At 39.4% G+C, this 10,277-nt stretch overlaps 1 pseudogene; it reads left to right on the top strand.

Annotated features, from left to right (window-relative positions):
• Positions 1-5,490: 5,490 nt before the first annotated feature.
• LOC123570885 (U6 spliceosomal RNA) lies at positions 5,491-5,591 on the top strand (annotated as a pseudogene).
• Positions 5,592-10,277: the final 4,686 nt, after the last annotated feature.

Genomic DNA, 10,277 nt, shown 5'->3' with positions numbered 1-10,277 from the left:
CTTAGCATTCTTCTCATCTTTGATCCCCTGGATGAAATACTCTCTTTTTATTATGAGTTGTGAGAATGACATGAGGGTACTTACTAGTTTACTAATTCTACCTTCCAGGTACTCACAGACTGAGGTGAGGTGCCTCTGCTAAGATGTTATACATTCTGGTCAATGGAAAATTATATCTCCATTGTGACTTAATCAGCTGGTACTCTGGTTTACACTTTTGAATTTATTCTTTGTGAGTCTGATTATCTAAGTCTCATAACCTCAGTTTATGTGAATCTGATAGTTAAGTAAAGGTTTTAGTGAAAAAGATGTAATTATGGACCAAGAGAAAATATAGAACATTTTTTAAATCTTGTGGTTGAAATGCTTCTTTTAAGTAGGACATAAAATCTAGAAGCTGTAGAGGAAAAAAATTAAAATTTAAAACTATGTAATAAAAAATACTATAAACAAATTTGAAAGACATGATAGACTGGGATCACATATTTGCAACATACATAATAAATAAAGGATTAGTAACTATAATATATGAAAAGAACCTAATAATGAATAAGGAAAGGCCAACCTGAAAGAAAAACAGGCAAAGGGTATGAATTAGAAAAGTCATAGAAAATATGTTTGATATTAATATGTCTAATAAACATTTGAAAAATAGTTCAAGTTCACTTTTAACTAAAGAAATGAAATTAAATTAGCAGTGATATGCCCCTTCCACAAGATTGATGTAATTTTAAAAAGATATATGACAGGGTATCTTAGTTTGGGCTGCTGTAACAAAGTACCATAGACTGGGTGGCTTATAAACAACAGGAATTTATTTCTCAAAGATCTGGAGGCTGGGAAGCCTGAGATCACGGTTCTGGTGAGGGCTTGCAGACAACACAGTTGCACACAGCCAGCTCTTCTGGGTTGCAGACAGTGGACTTCTTGTATCCTCACTTGGTTGAAAGAGGACAAGAGAGCTCTCTAGGGTCTCTTTTGCAAATGACCTAATTAACTCCTGAAGGCCCTACCTCCTGATACCCTCACGTTGGCGGTTTGAATTTCGGCATATGAATCTGGAGGGGACATAAACATTCACTCCATAATGGAGAGGTGTGTCACTGCTATTCAACTGAAAAACTGATCATGTTTTTAATACAATTGATGAGGGTGTGGGGAAACAGATATTTTCAAATACTGCTAATGGGATATCCCTTGGTACAGCTTCTTTTGGAGCATTTATCAGACTGTGCCTCTTGCTATTGTATTTGAAGGGCAATTTGGCTAAGAACAAAATTCATAGACTTTATTTTCTTCCTCTCAGAACTTCCAAGTCATTGTCCTGTTGTTTTTCGGATGTTGCTTTCGTTCTTTTACCCCAGTAGCTTCATTCATCTCAGTTGGTTCAACTTAAGTATTTTTTCCCCCAGAAAATAATCTTATGCCCTTTATTCCCTATATTCTCACTTGTTTGAGAATGTCTGTCTTTGGCTTGTATACATAAATGACAACTTGACCAGATATAGTATTCTTGGGCTCACTCCATGTCTCCTGAAACTGCAGTCATTGAATGTTGCTGTGAAGTCTGAGGGCCAACCTGATTCTTCCTTCTTTTAGGTGACTTGCTTTTTCTGCTTGGATGACTGAGGAGTTCCTTTTTCATTCTTAAAGCTGAATAACTTAATCAGGACAGATCTTGGTTTCAATTATGCATTATCTGTTTTTCTTGGAGCACAGTATATTCTTTTAATGTAGAGATTCAGTTCTCCATGGTTCTTCACATCAGAAAAGTTTCTTCTGTTATATATTAAAACATTCTCCTACCTCAGCCTCCCAAGAAGCTGGGACTACAGGCACCCACCACCACACCCGGCTAATTTTTTGTATTTTTTAGTAGAGACAGGGTTTCGCTGTGTTAGCCAGGATGGCCTCGATCTCTCCTGACCTCGTGATCTGCCCACCTCGGCCTCCCAAAGTGCTGGGATTACAGGCGTGAGCCACCATGCCCGGCCTTAAATGATCTCTTTAGAGTACATTGCTGGAAGTAGGATTACTATGTCAAGAGGTACACACATTTTATATTATGTTACCCATAGCCAAACTATTTCTAGAAAGGTGGTTCACACTTATACTCTCAACAAAAGGGCAGGTGAGTCCTCATTTTCCTCACCTACAGTGGATTTAGTCAATCTTCCTAGTCTTCTCCAACCTATAAGTAAAATATGATAGTTCATTGTTTTATTTATATTTTTTCTTTAGGCTATTAGCCATTTGTAGTTCTTAATTTGGGAATTGTCCGTCATGCAATTTCACCATTTTCTATTGGGTTGTTAGTTTTTTCTTGTTCATTTATGATCAAATTGGATGTATGTTATTAGCTCTTTTAAATTAAATATTATAAACATTTTCTCTATTTGTTATTTGTCTTTCAGTCTTATTTATGGTCTTTCTTGCTAGGCAGAATATGCATATTTGTATGTAGTTAATATTTTCCCTTTATGGCTTCTGGGTTTTGGGATATGTTTTGAGAGACCTTCTTCACCTCCAAGACTATGCAAATATTTGCCCATGTTTTCTTCAAGTATTTTTATGGTTTTATGTTTTTCTCTAGGTCTAAAGAGTGAGGTAGGGATGCAGCTTTATTTTTTTCCAAACGACTGGCCAGTTATTCCAAAATCATCTGCTGAATTATTCAATGTATCTCCACTGATAACATTTAGTGATTATTTATCATGCGCCAGACACTTACTAAATCCCCTGCATACCTAATCTAGTTTAATCTTTACATCAAGTAGTGACAAAACAAGATTTTCATTTATAGCACACATGTGCAGATTTGTCTTTAATGGAGAAAATAGATTGGCAGGGTATAGATAGATAGATAACAGGGGATTTATTATGGGAATCAGCTGACGCAATTATGGAAGCCAGGAAGTCCCACAACATGCCCCCCACAAGCTGTAGATCCTAGGAAGCTGGTGGTGTAATATATCTGAGTTCAAGGCCCGAGAACTGAGAGAGCCAATGGTGTAAGTCCTGGAGTCAGAAGGCCCAAGAACCTAGAACTCTGATGTCTGAGGGCAGGAGAAGGTAGGTGTTCCAGTCAAGAAGAAAGAAAGTGAATCCACCCTTCCTCCACCTTTTCGTTCCATCTGAGCCCTCAATGATTGGATGATGCCAGCCCACATTGGTGAGGGTAGATAATCTTTACTCAGTCTACTGATTCAAATGCTAATCTCTTCCAGAAACAGTCTCATACCCAGAAATAATGTTTTACCAGCTATCTGAGCATCCCTTAGCCCAGTCAAGTTGACATATAAAATTAACCGTTGCAATTGGGGAAAGAATGATTGCAGAAGACCCATTATTTATGTCATCCAGGCAAGAGGCTCCTTTGAAGCTCTGTATTCTAACACCTTACTGTGTATGGCACATAGTAGGTAACAAGTGGAATGAAACTTGTCCATGAAAAATGATGGTGACTTGAACGGAGGTTGGGAGCGGTGGCAGTAGAGATGGAAAAAAGTGAAAAAATTTGAGAAATAACTTGAAGACAGAATTAACAGGTCTTCATGATTATTTAAATATGGCGAGATATGAGAGCAGGAAATGTCAAAGATGGCTCAGATTTCTGGCAGAGATAGATTTAATGGAATATTGATGAGTTTACTTTTGAACAGGCTGAGTTGAAGGTACCTTGGAGATATCCATTTGAAGAAGTCAGGTAAGCACTTAGATGTATCAGTCCAGAACTCCAACAACAAGGTATAAGTTTGAGGAGCATATGCATGTTGATAGTAACTGAAGCCATAGGAAAAGTTAAAATTACTTCAGGAAGGGATATTGAATGAAAAGAGAAGCACTCCTAGGACAGATCCCTGAAAAACTCTCCTACTTAAAGGTTTAATAGAACATGAAGGAGGAGTCAGTAAAAATGTTTGCAAAAGGGCAGCCAGAGAAATAAGAGGAATTGGGCGAGTGTGGTGTTTTAGAAGACCAGAAAAAGAATAATTAAGGAGAGAGTTCAGGGTAATTCTAACAGAGCAAATGAAATGATGGGCCATGAACTGTAAGCTTGACAAATGGGGAAGTGAAGACAAACAAGGAGTAATAGAAAGAAAGGGCCAATAAACTGCTATTCAAATGAAAGTGAAGAATAGTTGCAGTTGGACTAGCTTAATAATGAGCTGGGACCAGGCGCAGTGGCTCACACCTGTAATCCCAGCACTTTGGGAGGCTGAGGTGGGCGGATCACGAGGTCAGGAGATCGAGACCATTCTGGCTAACGTGGTGAAACCCCATCTCTACTAAAAAAATACAAAAAATTAGCCAGGCGTGGTGGTGGGCACCTGTAGTCCCAGCTACTTGGGAGGCTGAGGCAGGAGAATGGTGTGAACCAGGGAGGCGGAGCTTGCAGTGAGCAGAGATCGTGCCACTGCACTCCAGCCTGGGTGACAGAGTGAGACTCCATCTCAAAAAAATAAAATAAAATAAAATAAAAAATAAAAACATAATTAACTGGAAGCATAGGTGTTTGTGGTCAGAAAGTAGACTATCTGAATTAATGATTTTAGAAGTAGAGAGAGTTTTAGGTCATGATGACAAGATCGAGGGAGTGACTGTGAGGTTGGGTGGTTGAATAGCATTGTAGGAGGACATGGGAGATACTGTGGATCTCTCTCGAGGACTCTGAAGTCACTTAGGATGATGGCAGTACTCATGGCACAAGAGAAGACAGTAAGCCAAGTGCCACTGTCTTCCGTGAGGTAGGAAGATTACAGTTACCAATCACAGAGAGAGTAGCAGGGGTTTTCACAAAAGGGTGGAAAAGCCGTGGACTCTGAGTAGCCCTGGGAAGCATCCTCATCTCCTGACAGTACATAGGTGTGAGAATATGAGAGGATCTCTCTTGAGGGAGCTGCAGGGTAAGTGGTGTAGAGAGAGCCAGGTTTAGATAAAGCATCAGGTGGAAGGAACATTCAGAGGAAAGTGTTTGAGGGCGTAGGAGAGTTGAAATTCCAAAGGGCAAATGGAAGGTTTTGGCAGGGAGAGAAGAGAGGGATTGGATACTTCCACACTTAGGGAAGTATGTAGCATTTTAGGAATGATAGTTCATATAGGACAAATATGGGAAGAGACAAGGTATCTATATTTGGAGTTTTGACCTATGAAAATAGGAATGAAACTTGATAGGTTTAGTCTCACTTAGCCCTCAGAGAAGAGTGGACACAAGGGCTTAACAAAAGTCAGCTGTGGTCTGGAAAGTCCTGCAAACATTTATTTTCACACAGAGATATGATTAGTCATAGGAGATGCAGCAGAGGTTAATAGTAGAGAACAAAAAACTTGAAGTTCAAGGTTCTTTGAGGAGAGGGATGAACAGTGGCTCTAAGAAGATTGGATTAGACCCAGGATTCACTGGTACCCTGTTTAATCAAGGCTTGGAGGTCTTGATGTTTGTAGGTTGGGACAGGGTAGGTGTGAAAGGGACTGAAGAGTGGCCCAGGAGTGCTTCAGCAGCACATACACTAAAATTGGAATGATACAGAGATTAGCATGGCCCCCTGCACAAGAATGACACAAACATTTGTGAAACCTTTCATATTTAAAAAAAAAAAAAAGGCCTTTTCTTTCTTTCTTTCTTTCTTTCTTTCTTTCTTTCTTTCTTTCTTTCTTTCTTTCTTTCTTTCTTTTTTTTTTTTTTCTTTTTCTTTTTTTTTTTTTTTTGAGACGAAGTCTTGCTCTGTAGCCCAGGCTGGAATGCAGTGGCACAATCTTGACTCACTGCAACCTCTGCCTCCCAGGTCAAGCAATTCTCCTGCCTCAGCCTCACGAGTAGCTGGGATTACAGGCATGCTCCACGATGCCCAGCTAATTTTTTTTTGTATTTTTTTAGTAGAGATAGGGTTTCACCATATTGGCCAGGCTGGTCTTGAACTCCTGCCTCAGCCTCCCAAAGTGCTGGGATTACAGGCGTAAGCCACCATGCCTGGCCAAAGAATGGCCTTTTCTTGCTCCTAGATCTATAGGTGCAGATATAGTTTAGAACTTCATGTATCTGTTATATTACAAGTTTTATTTTTACTCCTCAAGTATAGAAATAACATCTAAACTATTATTTTTAAATATTTGCACTTGTTCTTACAGGTTAAATATTTAATTATTTGGGCCATTTCCCCCAAATTTCACTCTTATTTTAGCATATTCTATATTTGCTTAATTTTTAATTTAAGTAATTATTTTTATTAAGTTAATGTCAACACTAAAAATTGGTTTTGAGTTGGTATAGTGATAGAATTCAGAAGTCTTAACAAAACTGAAAGTTGTCACATTTCAGGAGGTAAAGTATAAAGCTTAGTTTTTAATTTGTCCTTTCCTTGCCAACACCTTATAGAATCAATAGAAAATACATTAGCAGAACGAGGCCAGTATCATACACAGTGCACTTTCCTCACCACCCTTAGCTCCTTGTAACTTCTTGCTTCACTGAATTTCTGAGAACCTTTTTGTCTCTAATACTCACTTGGTAATTTTGTGGATATATTCCATTCTTTTCTCTATGTGGAAGCTCTTTGTTTTTTACCTACATATAATCAGTTTAAGATGCCTATTTTTCCCCATTTTAACAGCTCTGAAATGGGAATGCATCTTATAATCTAAACTATCTTTGATTTGATAACATATAGTACTTTGTATCACTCCCCCAAACAGCCTAGTATAATTCCCAACACACAGTAAGCACTGAACAAATGTTTGTTTATTGGTTGATTATATGTACATTAAGAAGAGGTCATATAATTCGAATTATTACTTAAATACAAATGTTAACCTGACTTCTAGCACATCCTCGAACTCTTAAGGTTCATAAGTTTTTAATTCAATAAAATGTGAGATTATTTCAAAAAAGAGGAAACAGGCCAGGCGTGGTGGCTCATGCCTGTAATCCTAGCACTTTGGGAGGCTGAGGTGGGTGGATCACCTGAAGTCAGGAGTTCAAGACCAGCCTGGCCAACATGGCAAAACCTCTACTAAAAATACAAAATTAGCCGGACGTGGTGGCAAATTCCTGTAATCCCAGCTACTTGGGAGGCTGAGGCAGGAGAACTGCTTGAATCTGGGTGGCAGAGGTTGCCGTGAGCCAAGATCATGCCACTGTACTCCAGCCTGGGCAACAGAGCGAGACTCCATTAAAAAAAAAAAAAAAAAAGTAGGCCGGGCGCGGTGGCTCAAGCCTGTAATCCCAGCACTTTGGGAGGCCTAGACGGGCGGATCACAAGGTCAGGAGATCGAGACCATCCTGGCTAACATGGTGAAACCCCGTCTCTACTAAAAATACAAAAAAAAAAAAAAAACTAGCCGGGCGAGGTGGCGGGCGCCTGTAGTCCCAGCTACTCGGGAGGCTGAGGCAGGAGAATGGCGTAAACCCGGGAGGCGGAGCTTGCAGTGAGCTGAGATCCGGCCACTGCACTCCAGCCTGGGCGACAGAGCGAGACTCCGTCTCAAAAAAAAAAAAAAAAAAAAAAAAAGGAAACAAATAAGGAAAATGTAATTATTTGCCTTCTTTTATAATATTTAAAAATGGATTTAATATTTAAAAGGCATTCCGTAATGATACCTACCTTACTTTTATGTAAAATTTGTCACACACAAAAAAATTCCTATAACATAGGAAGAAAAATCTGTTAGAAGAGAGAAAGTATATGATTTACCTGAGTTCTACAACTAGTCAATGTCTTGGCTTCTTGCTTGTAGTACTTGTTCTTTTTACTAGACTCTGTTGTTCCATGGAAAGGCAGATATACAAAATGCCTTCTTAAATGCAACCCATTTTTGCAGAGTGTTTTTAAAAAGTGATTGCCATCAAGTGAAATTCTAACTGCATATGTGCTGCTGCATTCATTTCTTTCTAGTCTTCAAAAGAAAGGCATGGAAAAGATACGACAGAGCTGAAGTATAATGCTTATTAGGTGTCGTTCAATGAGGAGGGCAGTAAAAAGTGAAACTAGTATTATTGCATAATAAAGAGCACCTTATTTAGCTCTTGGGAAAGATTGAAGGATATTTACTGCAAAAATACAATTTTCACGAACTTTGAAGGAATCATCACAAGTGTCAACCCATTTTCCAACTTAGAACCTTTAAGTCATTCCCATGATGTGTTTCTATTCCTTTATTTCACGTGGTTCTTCTGCAATTTCTCTTTCGTGCCACTCCGTTGCTTAGCTTCTGTTCGACTTTTGGAGGAATTTTCACTTCTACATTTCTACATATTGATTTCTGGGCTCTCCTTAGGTTAGGTTACCCCTTTCCTGCTTTTATTTTTGTTGCAATGATATCTTTTTTTTTTTTTTTTGTGAGACGGAGTCTTGCTCCATCGCCAGGCTGGAGTGCAGTGGCCCAATCTCAGTTCACTGCAACTTCCGCCTCCCGAGTTCAAGAGATTCTCCTCCCTCAGCCTCCCGAGTAGCTGGGATTACAGGCATGTGCCACTATGCCCAGCTAATTTTTTTAGTTTTTTTTTTTTTTTTTTTTTTAATTAGAGACAGGGTTTCACTATGTTGGCCAGGATGGTCTCGATCTCTTGTCCTCAGGTGATCCGCCCATCTCGGCCTCCCAAAGTACTGGGATTACAGGCGTGAGCCACTGCGCCCGGCCAGATCTTCCTTTTTCAATTATTTCTTTACATTTAGTTAGTTAGTTTTGCTTTTTTAGCCATGTTAACTTTTTGAGAAGGTTCCTTGATCTGAGTTTCAACTATTTTATCTGTGAAATATGGATGAAAATGCCTACCTATCAGGGTTTTTTTTTTTGTGAAAATTAAGTGACACCACTTACTTAAAAGTGGCTAGTGGAATACCTGCTTCATTTTATAGTTGGCTCTGCATAAAATATTATTCAGTTCAGGCCGGGCACTGTGGCTCACGCCTGTAATCTCAACACTCTGGGAGGCCGAGGCGGGTGGATCACCTGAGGTTGGGAATTCAAGACCAGCCTGATCAACATGGAAAAACCCCATCTCTACTAAAAATACAAAATTAGCCAGGCAAGGTGGTGCGTGCCTGTAATCCCAGGTACTCAGGAGGCTGAGGCAGGAGAATTGCTTGAACCTGGTAGGTGGAGGTTGCCATGAGATGAGATCGCACCATTGCGCTCCAGCCTGGGCAACAAGAGCGAGACTCTATCTCAAAAAAAAAAGAAAAAAAATTCAGTTCAGTACATCCCTTCAACGTGAACTCACTTTAATTCCTTGCCATGCTCTTGTATTAAATGTTATTGCCCATAATTTACTTAAATTTTCCAAATTCATGTAATCTTCTTGTAGGCCAGCCATGTAACTTATCTGGACACTTTGAGAGTGTAAAGGGCCAGGCACCATCAATTATTATGTTAAGACAACAGGTGTAAATTGGGACTGTCTTAGGCAAATTAGAATGTAGCCTATCAGCCCTCTCCTGACTACAGTAGACTCTGCTTTCTACCTTGGAATTACTTTCACGGCACCCTTTTCAGGACCCCATTTCTTTTCTAACCTCCTCGTTGAGTATACATTTTCCCCTTTGTCATTACCACCACCAGTACCTATGCTTGGAACTGCATATGTTTACTTTCTAAACCACCCAGTCTCCTTCACCAACTTCTCTGTTTCCATCAAAGACTAGACCACACTTCAGAGTTTATCTGATTTTCCATATTCCTTCAAGTCTCATATCCAGTCAATTGGCAGTTTGTTTATTTAATTCTATAACTCTTTATTGAGCATTTACTTTGTGCCAGATACCAAGTGAAGTGCTAGGGATAAAACTACAAATAAGATATAATCCAACTTTGGGAGGCTGAGGTGGGAGGATCACTTGAACCCTGTAGGTGGAGGTTGCAGTGAACCAAGATCGAGCCACTGCATTCCAGCCTGGGCAACAAAGTGAGACCTTATTTCAAAGAAAAGAAAGAAAGAGAGAAAGAGAGAGAGAGAGAGAAAGAGAGAGAGAAAGAGAGAAAGAAGGAAGGAAGGAAAAGGAAAGGAAAGGAGGAAGGAGAAAGAAAGGAAGGAAGGACGGAAAGAAGGAAGAGAAAAAAGAGAAAGAGAGTTAAACGTGTAAAGAAATAATTACAATACAGGGTAAGTGCAAAAAGAGAGTCTTTGGTATATTGGTGATGCTAACATGGAAGTTATCAACTCTGCTTGGGGTGGTTCCAGGAAGGTTTTGCAGAAATAAAGACAAACTCTACCTGTAGCTGATTGTATGAATTAATAAACATGTTATTACCTACTATATGCTAGATACTATGTTATGTAC

Source organism: Macaca fascicularis, chromosome 1 (assembly GCF_037993035.2).
Source record: "Macaca fascicularis isolate 582-1 chromosome 1, T2T-MFA8v1.1".
Taxonomy (NCBI): domain Eukaryota; kingdom Metazoa; phylum Chordata; class Mammalia; order Primates; family Cercopithecidae; genus Macaca; species Macaca fascicularis.
This window is presented reverse-complemented; position numbering and strand designations above follow the sequence as displayed.